Source organism: Puma concolor, chromosome B1 (assembly GCF_028749965.1).
Source record: "Puma concolor isolate L17-30 chromosome B1, mPumCon1.1.hap2, whole genome shotgun sequence".
Taxonomy (NCBI): Eukaryota; Metazoa; Chordata; class Mammalia; order Carnivora; family Felidae; genus Puma; species Puma concolor.
This window is the reverse complement of record NC_141670.1, coordinates 8514370-8537272: the sequence shown is the minus strand read 5'-3', so window position 1 is coordinate 8537272 and position 22903 is coordinate 8514370.

Sequence of the window (22903 nt, the reverse complement as noted above, 5' to 3'; positions counted from 1 at the left end):
CTCTTTTTTTTTTAATTTTTTAATGTTTATTCGTTTTTGAAAGACAGAGACACAGAGCCCAAGCAGGAAAAGGGCAGAGAGAGAGAGAGAGAGAGAGAGAGAGACACAGAATCTGAAGCAGGCTCCAGGCTCTGAGCTGTCAGCACAGAGCCTGACATGGGGCTTGAATTCATGAACCATGAGATTATGACCTGAGCCGAAGTTGGATGCTCAGATGACTGAGTCACCCACGTGCCCCAAACAACTACCTTTTCTAAACCAAACATTTTCCAACTGTATTTAAGCACACAGTCCTTTCTGCACAGCACGGATTAGTCAACACAGAGGATACATGGAGATATTATAACTCTGCCGGGTAAACCCGGAGGCACCTCCTAGGATTCCTTGGGAGAACCAAACCCATGCAGCTATGAAGCTGCTGTTTCTAAAATACTCATTATACTGAAAATATTGTAACATTTTTATATCTTGGAAGAAAAACATGGGGAGAAAAAGAAAAATATTGTTACTTTTTTAAGTTCATTTTTTACAATTTATTAAAAATTTCTCAACGTCCCAGCCCTCTTTTTCTCAGACAAGATTCCTCCAGGGCTCTGTGAGGATACAGATGCTCAGAGGTGAGGTTCCAGCCCTGACTATTATTTTTCCTTCCTGGACCATGGTTTAGTTCATTTTTCGTTCTACCAAAACTAAAGGAATTAATCTCAAGCACCTTCGGCAAAACAAAATTATTTTTGACAAGATGACTTGATATATTGTCATTTTCTTAGTTGTGTTTTATCTCTTTGTCTATTCCATTAAAATAGCTTGAGCCTTTTCATTGCCGTGCTCAGAAGTGTTTTCAGAAGCCACCCAGAGGCCACTGTCCTTCCTCGGTGTGTGAAGAAGGTCTTCCAAAGACAGGACCAGAGAGAAGAAAGCCTTGAAAACAGGAGAAGAGAAGACGCAATGATCTCCTCGCAAAGAGGTGTGATGTGAGCAGGACTCACCTGTAGGTCTGCGGCAAGAGAGAAAACGGGAGATAGAGATGTGGCTGAAGAGGGCCGTGGGAGGACCAGGACCCTAGACACTACGACCTGTGACCCTAGACACTACGATTTGGCCATTCCAGAGATTCAAGGGCCTCAAGAGAGTTTCAGGAGTGGCTCCAATGACCTGACTGCAAGTTATGGCCCGCGCCAGTTATAAGATAGCTGCAAATTATTTTAAAACGGCTCTGTCCAGACAGTATAATGAGCATGGAGATGGTAAAGGTAGGCCCTTGATGCAGCCAATTACCCCGTTCAGGGATTCCCAAATCAATAATCCTATTAGAAAGCGGGGCTGCTACCAGGTCACGATCTCGCGGTCCGTGAGTTCGAGCCCCGCGTCGGGCTCTGGGCTGATGGCTCGGAGCCTGGAGCCTGTTTCCGATTCTGTGTCTCCCTCTCTCTCTCTGCCCCTCCCCCGTTCATGCTCTGTCTCTCTCTGTCCCAAAAATAAATAAACGTTGAAAAAAAAATTTAAAAATAAAATAAAATAAAATAAAATAAAATAAAATAAAATAAAATAAAATAAAATAAAATCGAATACTTTGGTCGGGGCGCCTGGGTGGCGCAGTCGGTTAAGCGTCCGACTTCAGCCAGTCACGATCTTGCGGTCCGTGAGTTCGAGCCCCGCGTCAGGCTCTGGGCTGATGGCTCAGAGCCTGGAGCCTGTTTCCGATTCTGTGTCTCCCTCTCTCTCTGCCCCTCCCCCGTTCATGCTCTGTCTCTCTCTGTCCCAGAAATAAATAAACGTTGAAAAAAAAAATCTGAAAAAAAAAAGAAAAAAAAAAGAAAGCGGGGCTGCTAGAGCTCTTTGAGAAAGCCTGGATTCCAGCCAAGGTAACTCTGAGTGTTTCCATCATTTTGATCTTTGATGAACACCAGTGACCTTAAGTAACTATCTTAATGAATTTTGCAAAATGTACTTCCATTGATAAATTAGAGTTCTGTTAATCAGCGTAACTACAGCTGGGTTCTCTTTTGGCGAAACTACTCTTTCAAAGATGTGGGTTTTAAAATATTTTAGAAAATATCTTACCCTGGGGCGCCTGGGTGGCGCAGTCGGTTAAGCGTCCGACTTCAGCCAGGTCACGATCTCGCGGTCCGTGAGTTCGAGCCCGCGTCGGGCTCTGGGCTGATGGCTCGGAGCCTGGAGCCTGTTTCCGATTCTGTGTCTCCCTCTCTCTCTGCCCCTCCCCCGTTCATGCTCTGTCTCTCTCTGTCCCAAAAATAAATAAATGTTGAAAAAAAAATTAAAAAAAAGAAAATATCTTACCCTGAATGAGGAGGGTTTGAGACTTTAATTAAAGTCTTTTTTTTTTTTTTTGAAAGTTTATTTATTCTGAGAGGGAGGGAGAGAGAGTGAGGAGGGGAGGAGCCAAGACACAGGGAGACACAGAATCCCAACCAGGTTCCATGCTGTCAGTATGAGCCGGACTCGGGGCTCAATCTCACAAACCCTGAGATCACGACCTGAGCCAAATCATGAGTCGGACGCTTAACCCACTAAGCCACCCAGGTGCTCCTCTAATTGAAGTCTTGTAGTCTGTAACCATGGGATGGGAACCCAAGGCATGATCACTAAATGGTTTTGTATTAGGTCACTGAGTTGGAGACTTCTGACTATAGGGGTAACGAATCCTTCCTCTAGGCAGAATCCTGGAGTCTGCCTGAATGATATTTTGTGCAAAACAGATTGGATCCCTTACATGGAGAGCTGGCACGTCATCAAGCGGTATTTTCTTGTTTAGTTGATAAAAAGTTAGCATGGGTGTGCATGCGTAACAGACTTCACCTGAGACGTGCTATTGTTACAATGCTCCATCGACTTTGTGGGGCAGGTGCTGACCCTCACCCACACAAAACTGTGGTTGCTACCACTTGATCCACAATATGCAAACAACTGGTTGAAGCCCATTCAGAATCTCAATTCAATTGAGATTGTCAACTCTAGGGGACTCTGACATGACTGACTCCGAGGGGTAGATGGTAGTGGGGGATCTGTGTGGGGCTCAGTGTTTACAGTTTCCTTTAGGTGTCTTCATCGAACAGTGCTGTGTTAAAGGACACCACTTTCGTCTGCCTCTTGTTGGTCTACTGGCATAGTTCTTAGGCTTGGATAGTCCCTACGATTGTTAGTTCAAATGCCAGTCATAAGGTTTAGATGGCAGTATGCTACGTTTGTAAATATACATCATTAGCAGTGTTACACATTTGACAAAGTAGCTGGGATGTAGGGCACAGGAGGCCGACCCCACGACAGCCAAAGGCTCCCTTATCTCTGGGGCTAAAAAACCCATTTCTCTTCCTATGTGTGAAAACGATTTATGAGGAGAAAGAAAGTAAATATCTAACTGTGAGTATGTGACTAAGTGGTTCACGATAGGTAGACACTGTCAGAAAGTAGCAGATGGCTGGTGTGGTGGAGAAAAGTCTAAGGTAGCCCCCCAAAATGCCAGCCTCTTGACTATACCTTCTTCTCATTATATTAGGTATCACTGTGAAGGGATTTTACAGATGTAATTAAAGTTCCCAATCAATTGACTTTAAAATAGGGATTGCACAGAAGGGGCTATTAAAACAATATCCTAGAAGGCTGTAAATTGGCTGTCTTTCAGCTCAACAGTGGGATCAAAGGTCTTTGAATGAGAGGAGTTATTATGAGATTCTGAAGACTGTCCCAATATCAATGCCCAAATTAATCACAGCAACTGCTTATTTATTCACTGACCCAGTAAATGCATTTAATGTCTAGAATGCAATAAAAATTAAATATAAAATACAATAAACTCATAAGAAATGTGCAATTCTATTTTTACTACTGGCATAGTTATAGAGTGAGGTGGCTTATTTTTCATTCGCTAAAGATACGACTTAAAAAGAGGGTAAGATGTCAGAGTAAAATCTAATAAGTCGCATTTAACACCATTTATGAGTTACCTAAATAGCTGTTTCTAGGATGAGCCAGTTCCTGATTGCTCACAGAAAATTTTCCATTAGCCTCTCGTGTCTCTGCACATTTTACAAGCAAGGAGCTAACTACCCTTTTGTCTCCAACTATCTTTTCAAAGATGTGTGTATGGTAATCAGCCTTGAAAAACAGAGCGTCTCCATTTAGAGCAGAGGGCAGATTTTCTTTCTGCTAAGTGTAATAAAGATAATTCTTTCTTCCAGAACAAAGGACAGGTTTCCTTTTGTCCACTGTAAGGTGTTGGGGTATATGTTCTCAGCTGGGATGCAAATGTACCCTGTGTGAGCCCCCCTACCCCCCATGTAACTCGGGGAGCTAGGAATATCAACATATATACACCCTACTCATGCTGCCTTGTGTATACTAAACTGTCTCAAGTTCAAGAGTCTTGTCTCTTCTGCCAGCATCAAGGAAACTGTGGCAGAATAACTGCTTAACTACAGCTTAAAATCCACCAGCTTTCAAAGTCTTTGACACTGATGAACTTACAACACAAGTGATTCATGGCACACTGTAGGTGTCTCCTAGTTTACAAAAAGCAGTTTTGGTAAAAAGTAACTAATGTGTTTTTCCTCATTGATTTGTATACAATATATAATGACATGAATTTTCTACATCAATTTCTAGATGCACAATTTATTTGTAAACATTAATATGCATATTTTCAGGGGTGCCTGGGTGGCTCAGTTACGCGTCCAACTTTGGCTTAGATGTTGATCTCACCATCTGTGAGTTTGAGCCCCGTGTCGGGATCTGTCCTGACAGTTCATAGGCCAGAGCCTGCTTCGGATTCTGCGTCTCCCTCTCTCTCTCTCTGCCCCTCCCCCCCCCCAAATAAATAAACATTAAAAAAAAATTAAATGCATACTTTCAAAACCTTAACAAAATATTATCTTCTGCAGTCCCTTGGTATCTGGCTTCAACCACGTCTCTCACCTTTATCAACAAGGAGGAGAAGAATGAAAGAATGTGCTTTGCTCATTTATTTCTAGTTGCCAAAATTGGGGGTGGAAAAAGACGTGCCTTTTCCAAACCGACCTTGTTGGCTAATTAGAGAAACAAAATATTCTTAATTTTCCTTACTAGATGCTCTCTCACATTCCTTACAAGAAGACTATTAGTTTTCTCCAGGACTTATTGCAGGAAAGAGGTCTCAGAACATTAACGAAGGTGAGAACGAATAAGATACAAACCGGGATTTGAAGCACATATTCCATTCCACAGTTCAGTTTAGTTGTGAACTGACCTTTGTAGATGGAAAACCTTGCATTCTACATATACGTTTCACCAAGTACTATGTCAGAAATAGAGTGTTGTAAAGCTGTTGACTCTAGACATAATCGCTTTGGACCTATTTACTAAACTGAGTCCTTAACAGTGTGGTCAGCTGATGGTGTAGATATGTAGCTGGCCCTTCTCTGGAACCAATTAATGCTACTAAAAATCTGGGAAATATACTTGCCTGCCCTGCAAGTATAGTGCCAAACCATGAGAAACTCTTAAAAACTGAGCATAAACTAAGGGTTGATGGGGGTGGGAGGGAGGGGAAAATGGGTGATGGGCATTGAGGAGGCACCTGTTGGGAGGAGCACTGGGTGTTGCATGGAAACTAATTTGACAATACATTTCCTATTAAAAAAAAAAAAAGCATAGTGCTAAAAAACCAGTCCTTTTGTTTTGGTTTGCTTTCTTTGGCCTTCTGAATTGCTCATTACTGAGTCCCCGGCAAGTCTAAAACATAATGATCTGGGGGAGTTTCTAAGGACAAGAAAACATAAAAACATTCTCACCTTTTCAACTAAATTGAAAAACATCCTAAGAGCTCATTGTAGGTTATATGATATACTCCATAGCCTAGGAAGTTACACAGGGTTTGGGTTTTGTCTACTGGTTTTGCTTGGTTTTATTTTTTAGAAGATACTCTTCTGAAAAAAATGAGAGAGAGAGAGTGTGGGGAGACACAGAGATAAGAGACAGAGACAGAGAGAGGAAATGATACTTTCTGGAAAGCAAGCATTATCACCTTCTACAATCATGACAAGGCTGTTACTCCTTAGCAGGTACTTGGTCGCTGTTATAGGTGTTTTACTTACTAGAGAAGATTGATATTGTTCCTGGGAATCTGGAGTCCTGGGACCTCACCACTGCAGATGTTTATTACCTATATCATCAGTATTCCATTTGTCAGTCATAGAAGAAGCTGTTACTCTTCTGGAAGCTTGTTGTTTTGTGTTTTTTTTTTTTCTTTTAAGTTTATTTATATATTTTGAGGAGAGAGAATGAGAGAGCAGGGGAAGGGCAAAGAGAGAGGGAGAAGGAGGGAGAGAGAGTGAATACCAAGCAGGCTCTGCACTGTGAGCACAGAATCCGTTGTGGGGCTCAATCCCAGGAACCCTGAGATCCTGATCTGAGCTGAAAGCAAGAGTTGGATGCTTAATGGACTGAGCCACCTATGTGCCCCAGAAGCTTGTAATTAAACTATACTTTTCTTTTACATCCTTGATAATCCCTAGAAGACCGTGGGTCTTGGAGAAATGTTCAGATATTGGATAAAATATTGCATTGGCTTTAAACTCTCAAGAATCTTATGAATAATCCTTTCTTTCACAGCCCAACAAAGATGAAGAATATAACCCTACAAGAAAAGGTGCTCTTTGGAACAGACAGTCCGAAGGAGGAGGAGAAGGTTTGCCAGCTGTAAAGACTTCAAATCCTTTTCTGTCTTTCCCCCCCCCACTGTGAGGAGGTGATGAGTTAAATGAACTATCAGCACATAAGACTTATGACATCTTTTACAGCTCTGAGGACTTTGAGCCTTCATCACTGTCTTATTCCACCCTGATTTTACTCCTACAGCAAAGAGAAAAAGGAAGTTTTTGTAGCTGAGCTATCAGAGTATTTCTTTTATAAGAAATACTCCAAACTATGAATCTCATTCAATCACTTGGGGTTGGTGCTAATGAGGTCAAGTCTACAAATTTGGACTCCACCTGAGCCAGTTACTTGGCAGGCGATCACCTCAGTATTTGTTGCTAGAAACTTTGTTAAAATGTACAACTTTTAATTTATTTAGTTATTAGTTTAACTACATTTGTGGTTACCCACTGTTTATCCCCCATTGTCCCCCCATTGTGTGGGGCCATAACAGTGTAATAGTGATTGAGGTCACTGTGATCCCAGCTATATGGGATTTATAGTGAGGGAGATAAAAAACAAACAAACAAACAAACAAACAAACAAACAAACAAAGTAGACAGCTGAGCTAGAAATAATTTAGTGAACAAGCAAAATGACATGACAGAGGATAATAAGAGGGATACCTGCACCTACACAAGACAGAACAAGCTAAGAAGTCCTTGCTGGGGACCCTACTTTTAAGTTGGAACTTCAAAGATGAGAAGGACTCAGCTACGGGCAGAGCAGGATATTGTAGGGGAGTGTGCTCCAGATAGGGAGACAGAGCTTGCTGTGTTAGAGAAGCTAAAACAGGGACGAGGTGACTTCTATGGATTAAGCATAAAAGGAAGTGAATGGAAATGAGGTTGGAGAGAGGAGCATGAGCCAAACTATCTTGGGTCTAGCAGACCTCAAAGACAGTCTTGGACTTTAAGTTCAATAAGGAAACCGATGGACCTTTAAGTAGACCCACTCTGTGCTAAAAGGATGAGTACTAAGAGTAGAAATCAGAAGTTAGAGGAGACTATGGCTGACATATTCTTATTGACCCCCACAGGTCCTCTCTCCACCTTTATTCCATCCTCCCGGGCCCTAGGAGGCTGACCACACAGATTTGCAACACTAAGAGCATCTCCTTGCGGCTTCCAGTTCTACTTGGCCAATGGGGACTGTGGGCAGGAAATGAGAAAAAGGGAGGAGAGTACAATCAAAGCATTTGCTCCCCTGGCTTATTCTCTGCTAGGTTGCCAAATCTGGCCATGGCCATCTTTTGGAGGCCAATGTACCTGCACTATGGCCCTCATTGCTCACCTCTCTGTCCAGCTTCCAAAAACCCTTTCTTGACCCTTGTCCCCTTGTTACTAGTCCCCTTGTACTATCTCTTGCTGCCAGAGCTTTGTAAATATAATCCCTTTATGAAACTTGCTTCAGTTACGAAGCTCAAATGTCCCACATTTCTATCTGGGAACCTACATCCCCAGGCCATTATAGTATTTCAGGCAAGAGAAAAAGAGGGCATGGTGTAAGGGAAAGGTTCTGAAGACAGAGAGAGTTAGATTGATTTGAGAATGTATTCTGGAGTTAGAATCGTAGGATTTGTTGAAACACATGAAGTGACACATAAGAAAAGGGAGGGCAAACCCAGGACAAACCCATTTGACTGGATGATTCCAGCCGAAACAAGGGAATAGACAGTAATAGCACTTACTTCTAAGGGAAAACTGGAAGTGGAACAGGTTTGGAGGGTACAAAAAGGGCAAGAAAAGGTCAGTTGAAGGTCTGGTGAGATATCCACGTGGATATACCAAGTAGTAGTTAAATAAATAACTTTGGGTATCGGGGGAGGTCATGACTGTACGTCTCATATTCTTCACCTCATCAGTGGTTATCTGAAGCTTCCTGGCTGATTGTGGTTGGAGAGAAGGCTGAGGTCTCACTGCTGGGTCAAGGATTAAAGATGGCACCAGCAACCGAGAATGAGGAGTAGCTGGCAAGGTAACATGTGAAAGGTAACACAGAAAGCCCAAAGGAAGAATGGTGGAAGAATCTTCGAATTGGTCAACAATTGCAGATGGTTTGAATCTGATGAGAGTGGACAGATATTTATTGGATTTTGCTGGTCATTTCGACCATAGTAGTTTCTGTTGCACGTTGTGACCAAACCAGACTGCAGTAATTTGAAGAGGAACTAGGGAAAAGGAAGTAAAAATATCATTTGCAAGTAATGGTTTTGGCAAATTATTTATGAAAGCAAGGAAAGAGATCGAGAGACAGTTGGTATGAGAGAAGCAAGGAAGATTCGTTTTGTTGTTTTCTGAGATGGTTAAGTATGGATGAGAATAATTTCAGAGTAGAGAGGAAGTAACTAACGCTGATAGAGAAGCAAAGAGATGACTAGCAAAATCTTTCAAAAAGTGAGAGAGATTCAGGGCAGGAGAGGAGGGCATGGCCTTTGTTTTGTTCTGTTTTTTAAGTTTAAGTAACTTAAAAAAAATTACTTGATTTTGTCCAAAGCACATAGGGAAATTTACAGATATTATAATAAAGAGAATTACACAGTATATGTCTTAAAATAATCATTATCATTAAGTCAGAAAATGATGGAACAACAGAGAGTCCATAATCCAAAATAGATATTTTCCCTTTCTGCAAGTGCAGCATGATCTTAGAATTGATGGATAGCACTAGGGAAGCTTTATTTGTTGTTGCATGGCCTTCCCTAAGCAATAAAACAAATAAAGTTAATTTTTCCTCAGTGTTCAATGCACATAGATCCACAAAGCATTACATGTTTTCGATAATTGTGCTGTGTTCCTCCCTCAAACTTTTACTACATCATTTTTCTATCTGCATCATTTAGCTTTATATTTGTCTCATAGCATACTTTAACTTTAGTTTAAAAAGCTCTCAACAAAAGCTGCAAAAAACCCCCAAAGAGCCAGCAGAATGCCAACATTGTTTTATTATTTTTTTTCAATATATGAAGTTTATTGTTAAATTGGTTTCCATACAACACCCAGTGCTCATCCCAACAGGTGCCTTCCTCAATGGCCATCACCCACTTTCCCCTCCCTCCCACCCCCTACCGACCCTCAGTTTAGTCTCAGTTTTTAAGAGTCTCTTATGCTTTGGCTCTCTTCCACTCTAACCTCTTTTTTTTTTTTTTTCCTTCCCCTCCCCCATGGGTTTCTGTTAAGTTTCTCAGGATCCACATAAGAGGGAAAACATATGGTATCTGTCTTTCTCTGTATGGCTTATTTCACTTAGCATAACACTCTCCAGTTCCATCCATGTTGCTACAAAGGGCCATATTTCATTCTTTCTCATTGCCACGTAGTACTCCATTGTGTATATAAACCACAATTTCTTATCCATTCATCAGTTGATGGACATTTAGGCTCTCTCCATAATTTGGCTGCCAACATTGTTTTGAAGTACTATTTCAGTATCCAAAGAAAATTCAAAGAGCTTTATTTGATATGAATACTATATTGAGCCAGAAAAACTGTTCTCCCAACAGGGAAATTTCAACCTGAAAGTGGTAGGAAGCTCAGAAGCTTCTTCTTATGGGGTGGGAGGTACAGGGGGTGGGGCGGATGGTTAGAAAGTGACAATGAGGAAGTTATCAAATCTTTACAATGAAATGGGAGTTTCCAGACAGCAGGGGATTGGTTAAAAGTGATTATCTTATACCATTTTCAGGTGACAACTTAAGTTTCCTTTATGATTATTAGAGGCATTTGCAAGAAATAATCTAAATTTAATCTCACTTATAGGGGCCCCTGGGTGGCTCAGCTGTTTAGCCTCCAACTTCAGCTCAGGTCACCATCTTCCAGCTCCTGAGTTTGAGCCCCACTTGGGGCTCTGCGCTGACAGCCCAGAACCTGGAGCCTGCTTGGATTCTTTGTCTCCCTCTCTCTCTGTCCCTCCCCCCAAGTGCTAGCACTCTCTCTCTCTCTCTCTCTCTCAAAAATAAACATTAAAACAAACAAAAATGAATCTCACTTACATTCATCAAATAAGTTAGATTAAGTTTTGCTTATACAGCTAAACTGATTTTCCCTGCTTGGGAAACTTTTAAGTCTGGTCTCCATTTTATTGTATTCTGACCTAAGTAATTTGACAGAAAAAGATCTTAGAAGTCTTTTTGTTTGAATATTTATAAATGAAAGCTTATTAACATGACTATTTACTCTGTTTCTAATGATCATTTTGCTAAAAAAGTAGACTTCAAATTTTGTTTCCCAAATGTTTGTTTTCTATAGCATCAATTATTTTGGATCTTATCTTTAGAAAAAGTATCAAATATCCCTAAGCACCCTGTTTGAGAGAAGCACCCTGTTTCACAATGATGTGAACAATCCTAACACTACTACTCACACTACTAAAGTATACACTTAAAAATGGTTAAGGAGAGCCTCGATGGCTCAGTCAGTTAAGTGTCCAACTCTTCATTTTGGTTCAGGTCACGATCTCATGGTTTGTGAGTTCCAGCCCCATCTTGGGCTCTGCGTGGACAGCATGGACGCTGCGTGGGATTCTCTCTCTCTGCCCCTCCCCCCACTCTCTCTCTCTCAAAATAAATAAATAAAAACTTTTAAGAAAACGGTTAAGATGATAAACTCCATGTTGTGTTTTTTACCAGAACAAAAACAAGTAACTGAAAAACAACTAGAAATACAGAAATAGAGGGTAAAGAAAATGAAGATAAAGCACGTATATACTGAAAACTGCTTTTTTTTGTTACATGATTTAATACCTTAAGCAATATTTTGAATATTTGATTTTTATTGATCTAGTATAATATGACTCACAGGCGTGGCAACTGGGATTTAGATCCAAGTGTACCTGCCTCCAGATCTATGTTCTCTGTGTTATATGATGCTGCTGGGAAATGACTTCAGGAAATATTTACCAAAGGTGTTATTAGATAATTTTATGATATTTTATTTTGTGAAAGGGTATAATCTAGCTACATCCATATATCACCAGTCACCTTAAGTGCAAATTTAGTTCATTTTTGTTCCCTAAACACATTTATTGGGATTAGAAAATTTCAGGTGTGCCTGGGTGGCTCAGTCAGTTGGGCATCTGACACAGTACTTATGTTTTTGTGACTGATTTATTTTTCTTAATGTGTTGAAAGTTTATTCATGCTGTACCACATTACAGGATTTCCTTCCTTCTTAAGGCTGGTAATATTCCACTGTATGTATATTCCACATTTCTTCTGTCTATTCATCTATCAATGGATATTTGGTTTGCTTTTCCCCTCTTCTTTATTATAAATAGCACTGCTATGAACACAGGTGTGCAAATACTTCTTTGAAACCCTGTTTTCAATCCTTTGGGATATATACCCAGAAGCAGGATTGCTCGATCATATGAGAGTTCTATTTTCAATTATTTAAGGAACCTCCATAGTGTATTCCATTGCAGTTAGACCATTTTAAAATCCTACCAACAGAGCACAAGGATTCCAATTTCTCCACATCCTTACCAACACTTGTTATTTTCTGTTTGTTTATTTGTTTTTACGTAATGGCCATCCTAATGGCTGTGAGGTGATACCTCACGCAGTTTTCATTTGTATCACTCTGATGATCAGTGATGCTGGGTGTCTGTTCATATCTTTGCCTACCATTCATATATCATCTTTGGAGAAATGTCTTTGCCTATTTTTTAACTGGTTTGATTTTTTTTGTAGTTGAGTTGTAGGACTTCCTTATATATGCTAAATACTAACCCCTTATTGGATATATAATTTGCAAATATTTTCTCCCATTCTGTAGGCTGCCTTTAATACTACTGATTGTCTCCTTTTGATGTACAAAAGTTCTTAAGTTTGATGTAGTCCCTCTACTCTATTTTTGCTTTTGTTATCTGTGGTTTTGATGTCATATCCAAGAAATCATTGCCAAGTTAAATGTCATGAGGTTTTTCCCCTGTTTTCTTCTAGGCATTTTAGAGCTTTAGGTCTTACCTTTTGATCTTTAATTCATTTTGAGATAACTTTGTTTATGACATAGGATAATGGTCCAACTTAATTCTTTTGTATACAGATATCCAACTTTCTGAACACAATTTTTTGAGGACACTTTCTCCACTGAGTGATCTCAGCACTCATATCAAAGATCATTTGATCATATAGATTAATTAGATCTATTAGATTAATGTGATTAGATCATATAGATTAATCACAAAGATTCATTTCTTGGGTCTCTATTCCATTGGTCTATTTGCCTTTATGTCAGTACAACACTATTTTGTTTACTGCAGCTTTGAAATCAAGAAGTTTAAGTGCTCCAACTTTCTCTTTTTCTAACTTGTTTTGGCTATTTGGAATCCTTTGGTATTTCATACAAATTTTAGGAAGAATTTATTTCCGTAAAACATGCCATTGGGATTTTGATAATTACATTAAATGTAAATATTGCATTGGATAATACAGACATTTTAACATTATCAAGCCTTTCAATTTATTAATATGAGACACCGTTCCATTTATTGTGTCTTTTTTTTTTTTTTTTTTTTTTTTTTTTTTTTCAACGTTTATTTATTTTTGGGACAGAGAGAGACAGAGCGTGAACGGGGGAGGGGCAGAGAGAGAGGGAGACACAGAATCGGAAACAGGCTCCAGGCTCTGAGCCATCAGCCCAGAGCCTGACGCGGGGCTCGAACTCACGGACCGCGAGATCATGACCTGGCTGAAGTCGGACGCTTAACCGACTGCGCCACCCAGGCGCCCCTATTGTGTCTTTTTAAATTTCTTTCAGCAACGTTTGTAGTTTTCAGTGTACACGTCTTCCACCTCCTTGGTTAACAATATTCTTAAGTATTTTGCTCTTATTCATGTTATTGTTAGTGGAATTGTTTTCTTAATTTCCTTATAAGGTAGATTATTGTTAGCGTACAGAAACCCAACTGATTTCGTATGTCGATTTTGTAACCTGCAACTGTGCTAATTTGTTAATTAGTTCTAACATTTGTGCATGTGTGTGTGTTGGGGGGGGGATTTTTAGGGTTTCCTATATATAAGATGTCATCTGAGAACAGAAATAATTTTACTTTCTCATTTCCACTTTGGATACTTTTCATTTCTTTTTCTTGCCTAATTGCTCTGCTTAGAACTCCCAATATTATAATTGAATAGAAGTGGCAAGAATGGGCTTCTTTGCCTTGCCTGCTGAGGAAAAGCTTTCAGTCTTTCACCAGTGAGTATCATGTTAGCTGTGGGATTTTCATAAATGGTCTTCATTATATCAAAGTGGTTTCCCTTTGTTCCTAGTTGGTGTTTTTATCACAAAAGGGTGCTGAATCCTGTTAAATGCTTTTTATCCATCAATTGAGAGGATCATATAATTTTTATCCTTCATTCTGTTAATGTGGTGTATTGCACGAATTGATTTTCATATGTTGAACCATCCTTGCATTCCTAGAATAAATTCCACTTTGTTAAGGTGTCTAATTCTTTTAATGCATGGTTAAAGTCTCCTTATTAGCATTTTGTTAAGGATTTTACATCAATATTCATCAGAGATATTGGTCTGTAGGTGTTCTTTGTTTGCCTGGTTGGGTTTTTTTGTTTGTTTGTTTGTTTTTGTCTTGTTTTGTTTTTGTTTATATAAGTATCTTTGTCTGGTTTTGGTATCAGAGTAATGTTGGCCTCCTAGAATGAGCGTGTAAGTATTCCTCCTGCTTCTGTTGTTTTGGATTGGTGTTTCAAGTGTTTCAGAATTGGCACTAACTCTTCTTTAAATGTTTGGTAGAATTCTCCAGTGAGGCCATCTGATCTAGGTCTTTTCTTTATGGGGAGATTTTAGATTCCTGAATCAATCTCCTTTCTTGCTATTGATCTGTTCAGACTTTCTATTTTTTATGATTCATTCTTGGTAAATTGTGTGTTTCTAGGAATTTGCCCATTTTTTTCAGTTTATCTAAATTGTCGGAGTACAATTGTTCATAGTAGTCCCATAATCCTTTTCATTTCTGTGGCGTCAGTTGTAATGTATTGTCTTTCATTTCTGATTTTAATTATTTGGAGTCTTCTCTTTTTCTGAGTATAGCTAAGGGTTTCTCAATTTTGTTTATATTTTCAAAAAATTAACTCTGGTTTTGTTGTTTTCTATGGTTTTTCTAGTCTATTTCAGTTATCCCTGTGCTCTAGTCTTATTTTTTCCTGCTAACTTTGAGTTCAATTTTTTTCTTCTAGTTTCTTGAAATGTAAAGTTAAGTTGCTGATTTGATATCTTCTTTTTATTTTTTTTTTTTAAATTTTTTTTTTTTAACGTTTATTATTTTTGGGACAGAGAGAGACAGAGCATGAACGGGGGAGGGGCAGAGAGAGAGGGAGACACAGAATCGGAAACAGGCTCCAGGCTCTGAGCCATCAGCCCAGAGCCTGACGCGGGGCTCGAACTCACGGAGCGCGAGACCGTGACCTGGCTGAAGTCGGACGCTTAACCGACTGCGCCACCCAGGCGCCCCGATATCTTCTTTTTAAATGTATGCATTTATAGCTATAAAGTTCTTTTTTAGCACTGCTTTCAGAGAATTTCATGTTTTGGTATTTTGTGTTTTCATTTACACTTCTCTCAAGGTATTTTCTACTTCCCTTGTGATCTCTTCTTTGACTTACTGGTTGTTTAAGAGTATACTGTTTAATTTCCACATATTTGTAAATTTTCTAGTTTTACTTATGCTATTGATCTCTAGTTTTATTCCATTGTTAACAGAAAAAGGCATTTTATATGATTTGAAGTTTCTTGAATTTGTTAAGACTTGTTTTCTGTCTCAACATGTGGTGTATCATGCAGAATATACCATCTGCACTTGAGAGCAATGTATATTCTATTGTTGTTGGGTAGAGTGTTCTAAAGTCTAGATGGTCTATAGGGTTGTTCAAGTCCTCTATTTCCTTATTGATTTTCTGTCTGGTTGTTTTACTCATCACCGAAAGTGGGATGTTGAAGTTTCCTACTCTTATCATGTTCCTATCTATTTCTCTCTTCAATTTTATCAAAGTTTGCTTCATATATTTAGGAGTCTCAGAGGTTCGATGCATAAATATTTTTTTTTTTTTTAAATTTTTTTTTTTAATGTTTATTTATTTTTGAGACAGAGAGAGACAGAGCATGAACGGGGGAGGGGCAGAGAGAGAGGGAGACACAGAATTGGAAGCAGGCTCCAGGCTCTGAGCCATCAGCCCAGAGCCCGACGCGGGGCTCGAACTCACGAACCGTGAGATCGTGACCTGAGCTGAAGTCGGTCGCTCAACCGACTGAGCCACCCAGGCGCCCCTCGATGCATAAATATTTATAACTGCTATCTCTTATTGGTGAAGTGACACTTTTATCATTATATAATGGCCTACTTTGTCTTTTATAAAAGCTTTTGATTTAAAGTCTAATTTGTCTGCTATTAGCATAGCCACCCTTCCTTTCCTTTGGTTACCATTCTCATGGAACATCGTTTTCCATCCTTCTACTTTCCACCTATGTGTATCTTCAGATCTAAAAGGAGTCTCTTATGGACAGCATATAGTTTAACTCTGTTTTGTTTTTTTTTAATCCATTCAGTCAATCTATGCCTTTTGATTAGACAGTTAATCTAGTCACATTTAAAGTAACTACTACCCTTACTGTCTTCTTTCGTGTTTCATTGATTTTTTTGTCATGACATGCTTTGTTCCCTTCTCATTTTCTTACTGTATATTTTATAGAGAATGTCTTCATGGTTACCACTGCAATTATGTGAGACATCTTGAAGTTATAACATGTTATTTCAGATTAACTTCAATCACATACAATACTCCCTTCATTTTTAGCTCCACAACTCCTGCAGTTTATATTATTGCTACCAGTATATCCATTAACATAGATTTATGTATGGTTTTTGTTTTTGTCATTTAAATTCTCTGCAGTAAAGTTTTAATGGCACAGGTTACTACATTTGTCCAGGTACTTACCTTTACTGGAGAACCTTATATTTATGTATGGGTTCATGTTTCTGTCTACCATCTTTTCATTTTACTTTTTTTTTTAGTTTGTTTATTTATTCCGAGAGAGAGAGAGAGAGAGAGAGAGAGAGAGAGCACAAGTAGGGGAAGGGCAAAGAGAGAAGGGGACAGAGAGAATCCCAAGCAGGTTCTGCACTGTCAGCATACAGCCCAATACAGGGCTTGAACTCATGAGTTGTAGTATCATGACCTCAGCCGAAACCAAGAGTTAGATGCTTAATCAACTGAACCACCCAAGCATCCCCTTTTCATTTTACTTTGATAGACAGGTCAATCAAAGACTTTGAAGAGCAGGTCTAATGATAGTGAGCTGCCTCAGCTTTTCCTTATCGGAAAAAGTCTTAATTTTTCCTTTATTTTTAAGGAACAGTTTGCTCTATACAGTATTCTTGGTTGACAGTTTTTTCTCTTTAAACACTTTGCATATAATTATCCCTCTCCCTTTTTGCTTGCAAAATTTCTGCTGAGAAATCCTTTGATAATTTTATGGATTATCCTTTGAAGTATCCCCAGGCTCCCTTTCATATATAAACTTATTCTGAAAGCTAATAAGTTGTTACTTAATAACTCAAGTTCTGATGAATCAGATCAGCATCCCTCCTGCATTGGGTAAATAAGTCATAGGAGGCTATGAAAGATGCATTGGAAGTCTTGCTTTTATGGACAGAAGCGATAAATGGGCAGAAATATTTCCTTCTCCCTCTCAGTTTACTTTAAATGGGATTAGACTGTCTATATATCTATCTATCAATCTATCTATCTATCTATCTTAGAGACCATAATTGATTGGTTTATTAAGGGCCAGTTAACTCATGTGGAAAGGAAGCTTGAAACGTATTTAAGCAAGGAAGAAATCCTCTGCTAGTTATGTAGGTCACTATATTTGCAGGTTTATGCTTAATCTACATGGCCACCAAATGGAAGGATAGACAAGGAAGCTTTAGCTTTTACAGATATTTAAATTCCTAATAGTTATACTGGAATTTATGAAGAATTTATGGCTATAGCACTCTTCTCAAGACCATCAATATCTTCTAGTGTCATCACTCTTTGTATTATTAGGTATAAATCAACCCAGGTAGAAGTTTTAAATGGTTACTTGATTAGAAATTGAAAGCCAATCAACTCTACTATATTGTTTGGATATCTCAGAGCTGAAAGCTTTTTTCTTTCAGCTTGTGGATTATAAATGTGGTCTCAAACTCACAGATTCTTTGATATGCATCACTCTATTTGAAATAATTAATAAAGTCATCTCCTCATTGATGATGTGCCAACAGCATGACGATATGGGGGAATCCATTGTTTTATATTATTTTACCATAAACAAGATATTTGCTTATGATTGTAGATATTATTGAATTTACAAATCCCTTAGCAACATCCTTATAAGTGAATTGTTTTTATAAAACTGTGGAAACATCTTAACCAACAATGAATTTACATTAATTAGAAATATACTGTCCCCCCACTCCTTTTCTGAGATCATTTTGGTCTGCCCAAGATCTAGCTCCAGAAAATTTCATGTTTAATTTTTAGTCATATTTTGGCAAAACAGAGATACTCACATGGTTGCCAAGTTGGGCCAGATGGAAAAGTTGATCTGATGGCATTACAGCTTCAATATCTTCATTTCCAAGTGTTTTGCTAATCTTCCCTGTGTCCCACCCCACTCACTGTCTTCATACAAAGTCACACCAGAATGTGTGTCCCTCTGCATGAAGGACCCCCAAACTGGTAAGAATGCCATCTTCACCTGACAAATGGAGCTCTGTTGCTGAATGCCCTCCGATAAATACCAGGAAGTAGTTGTGTGAAACAGACAAAAAAAAATCTTAAGAATGATTCATACAATTCATATGGCCTGGTAGAAATAAAGATAGATTTTTACTAGTAGAATCTTTTAGTAGATTTTGCCTTTTAGTAGAATCTTTACCTTTTCATTGATGTTGTCTTTTGATAGATACAACTCAAATACCTATAAAGCTTGAACACTCAGTTTTGTTTCCGGCATGTTTGGGATTCATAATGAGTTTTAATAACAATAAACACTGAAGTAAAAGAAAAACATTTAACTGAGTACTGTCATTATATCATACAGATATATCTGTAGAATTTTGCCAAAGTTCCTTAGAAAATGGATTGAATACTTATTACCATTTTCAGTATAACTCTCAGAAACATAATTTTCCAATAGTAAAAATTTCCTTCCCTCTAAAATCTTGGAAAGTTTTTTAAAAAGTGATTATTCACAGGAACACTTTAAAGACACTTCTTACAAAATCCATTTCACTGGATAATTCCCCATAGACTGCAATGACTTTAGAGAGTTTCTGAGTGCTTGCTTTAAAAATGTGTGTCACTGCAGTGGGGATGAGTTTAAAGGTTAACACAAGTTTGGAATCTTTTTGCTAAATTAATTTTATAAAATTTATTTTCAATTTTCCTGGTTAAAAGGCCTTTCCTTTTCCTTTTTTCCACTTTCATTAAAATACTAAACCAGTGATTGTCAAAATTCATTACCCTCTTGTCATCAAGGCTTTAAGCTTTATCTAAAACTAGCACCACTTCAGAGTTTTTCATAGTAGATAAGCAAAATACTTAACAGAAGAGAAACCTTCCTTGGGACCAGTCTTCTTCAATCTTAGGGTCTTTCTCATATATATCTCTGGTAGAGTAAAGATAGCTCGTATTCTCATTCCCCGAAAAATAGAGTCTATTTAGGTTCTGTCAAAGTGTTTGTTTTCCATCATTCCTTCCACAGAATGTTCAGCCTTCAATGGGTACCACAGAATGCTGCTGGCACACAGTGACACCATGTGACATTGTGATAACATTTCTGGGCTACAGTAAATGTTCCCTCCTCAAGGGATCTTTGTTCCTGCCTTTATTTTCGCTTCATCTAAAGTTACTTTAAGATCAATGAAAACAATATACATGGAAGTATACTTGGGAATGAAGAGTATGAGATAATATGCAAACTGAGAACTATGCTACATCTGGCTTTAGCACGAGAGACCGTCCCATGTCCTCAGCAGCGGTCCATGGGAAGTTAGAGCAGCACCACACATCTCCATTTCCACACATCAGAGAAAACTTACAGTGGACACAATGTTTGTAAGTGAGAGACTCTAAGTTCAATTTATAAAGCAGTAAATGAGATCAAAGAAGGGACTTCTTAAATATTTAAAATTTTCAAAGCGCATCTCTGACTCCCATATCTCTGAATATAAAATTTATATATCCTGTGCTTTTTAAAAAAATGTTTGATTTTGAAAGGGAGAGAGAAGTGAGAGAGAGACAGACAGACAGACAGACACCACTAGGAGGGGAGAAGCAGAGAGAAAGGGAGACACAAAATCCAAAGCACGCTCCAGGCTCTGAGCTGTCAGCACAGAGCCCAACATAGGGCCCCTGAACTCATGAACTTCAAGGTCATGACATAAGCTGGAGTCTGACACTTAACTAAGCCACCCAGGTGCCCCCTACATTCTACAGGACATCCTGTATCCTATATCCTTCAATAAGAATATCGATACTGTGGTCACCATAGAAAACATTGTAAATCCATGAACTGTTCTACAACGAGATATGATAATTTATTTCTCCTTATCATCCTTCCTGATGTTTACCTCTGCCTACGATATCTTGCACCTCTCTTCACCTGTTCAAATGCTGAGTGCTAGTTTTCTTTTTCAGCTTCACTGGCCACTCTATTCTGCATAGTTCTTCTCTCCTGTTACCCAGTTAACTTACTGTGCCATTGTTAGATTTCAAGGGTGGGATATCATGCATATATATTATTCAGTTAAATAGACTTTCATTTCCTTGCTTTAGTGTCTATGTATTTTGCTTCTGATTGTCACACAGTTACAGTAGCAAGCACAAACGGGCCCTCGCTATATGAACACATTTAGAAATATATTGTGATTTCTTTTCCTTAAACTGATGGAGAGAATCTTCTTTTTGGAACGAATAACTCTGTTGTTGAAGAAAACATTGTTAAATTTTTTTAAATGATTTTATTTATTTTTGAGAGAGAGAGACAGAGAGAGAGCACGATTGAAGGAAGGATAGAGAGAGAGGGAGACACAGAATCTGAAGCAGGCTCCAGGCTCTGAGCTTTCAGCATAGAGCCCAATGCGGGGCTCAAACTCACGAGTTGTGAGATCATGACCTGAGCCAACGTTGGTTGCTTAACCGACTGAACCACCCAGGTGCCCTGAGGAAAACATTCTAATAACCATTTGTGTTTGTGAAACATGAGCATTCCCTGTATGCCTCCTTCCTAAGACACTTTTTTTTTTTTATTTACTTGTTATATTTTTTTATTTTTTTAAATTGACATCCAAATTAGTTAGCATATAGTGCAACAATGATTTCAGGAGTAGATTCCTTAATGCCCCTTACCCATTTAGCCCATCCCCCTCCCAAAACCCCTCCAGTTACTCTCAGTTTGCTCCCCATATTTATGAGTCTCTTCTGTTTGGTCCCCCTCCCTGTTTTTATATTATTTTTGTTTACCTTCCCTTATGTTCATCTGTTCTGTCTCTTAAAGTCCTCATATGAGTGAAGTCATATGATTTTTGTCTTTCTCTGACTAACTTCACATAGCATAAAACCCTCTAGTTCCATCCACATAGTTGCAAATGTCAAGATTTCATTCTTTTTGATTGCCGAGTAATACTCCATTGTGTGTGTGTGTGTGTATATATATACATGTACATATATATATATATATGTATGTATATACATATATATGTGTATATGTATATATATACATTATGTATATGTGTATATGTATGTATATACATATATACATATATATGTATATATACACACACACACATACATACCACATCTTCTTTATCCATTCATCCATTGATGGACATTTGGGCTCTTTCCATACTTTGGCTATTGTTGATACTGCTGCTATAAACATGGGGGTGAGTGTGTCCCTTCGAAATAACACACCTGTATCCCATCGATAAATGCCTAGCAGTGCAATTTATGGGTCATAGGATAGTTCTATTTTTAGTTTTTTGAGGAACCTCCATACTGTTTTCCAGAGTGGCTGCACCAGCTTGCACTCCCACCAACAATGTAAAAGAGATCCTCTTTCTCCGCATCCTCATCAACATCTGTTGTTGCCTGAGTTGTTCATGTGAGCCATTCTGACAGGTATGAGGTGGTATCTCATTGTGCTTTTGATTTGTATTTCCCTGATGATGAGTGATGTTGAGCATTTTTTCATGTGTAGGTTGGCCATCTGGATGTCTTCTTTGGAGAAGTGTCTATTCAAGTCTTTTACCCATTTCTTTTTGTTTTTAATGTTTTTTTAATGTTTATTTATTTTTGAGAGAGAGACAGAGAGAGACAGAGTGTGAGAGGTGGAGGGGCAGAGAGAGAAGGAGTCACAGAATCTGAAGCAAGCTCCAGGCTCCGAGCTGTCAGCACAGAGCCCAACGCGGGGCTCGAATTCATAGACCGTGAGATCATGACCTGAGCTGAAGTTGGACGCTCAACCAACTGAGCCACCCAGGTACACCTATTTTACAGATTTCTTCACTGGATTATTTGTTTTTGTGGGTGCTGAGTTTGATAAATTCTTTATAGATTTTGGATACTAACCCTTTATCTGATATGTCATTTGCAAATATCTCCTCCCATTCTGTCAGTTGCCTTTTAGTTTTGCTGATTGTTTCCTTTGCTGTGCAGAAGCTTTTTATTTTGATGAGATCTCAGTAGTACATTTCCCCAAGACACTTCAGATAGGAGAAAATAAGAACTTTAAATGTTATACATGAATAAATATAGATTATACTCAATCATCTCGAGGAAGAGGGGCTTGTAAGCTCAAGGACACCAAGTAGAAAATCATATAGAAGACAGTCTACAGAAACAAGCTTGCAGGTACTTCTATCAATGTGCTGGAAATGGGTTACTTCTTACTCTTGGTTCCTGAGCCCAGCACATTTCTCACTAAATCCCAGAAACACAACCCCACAGCCATATTTTCTTCATGGTGTTTGTTGCACAGGACAATCGGCAACATCTATGAACCTACCAGTCTACAGATAGAACACTGAAATGTGAGTAAATTATTCACATACGCTTTGCTTTCCAAAGAAAACTAAAATCTTTTGGTTTGTCAGGAAACAGCACAGGCAGAAGATCAAGAAGTCTAAAAACATTCCATCAGTGAGTTCATTT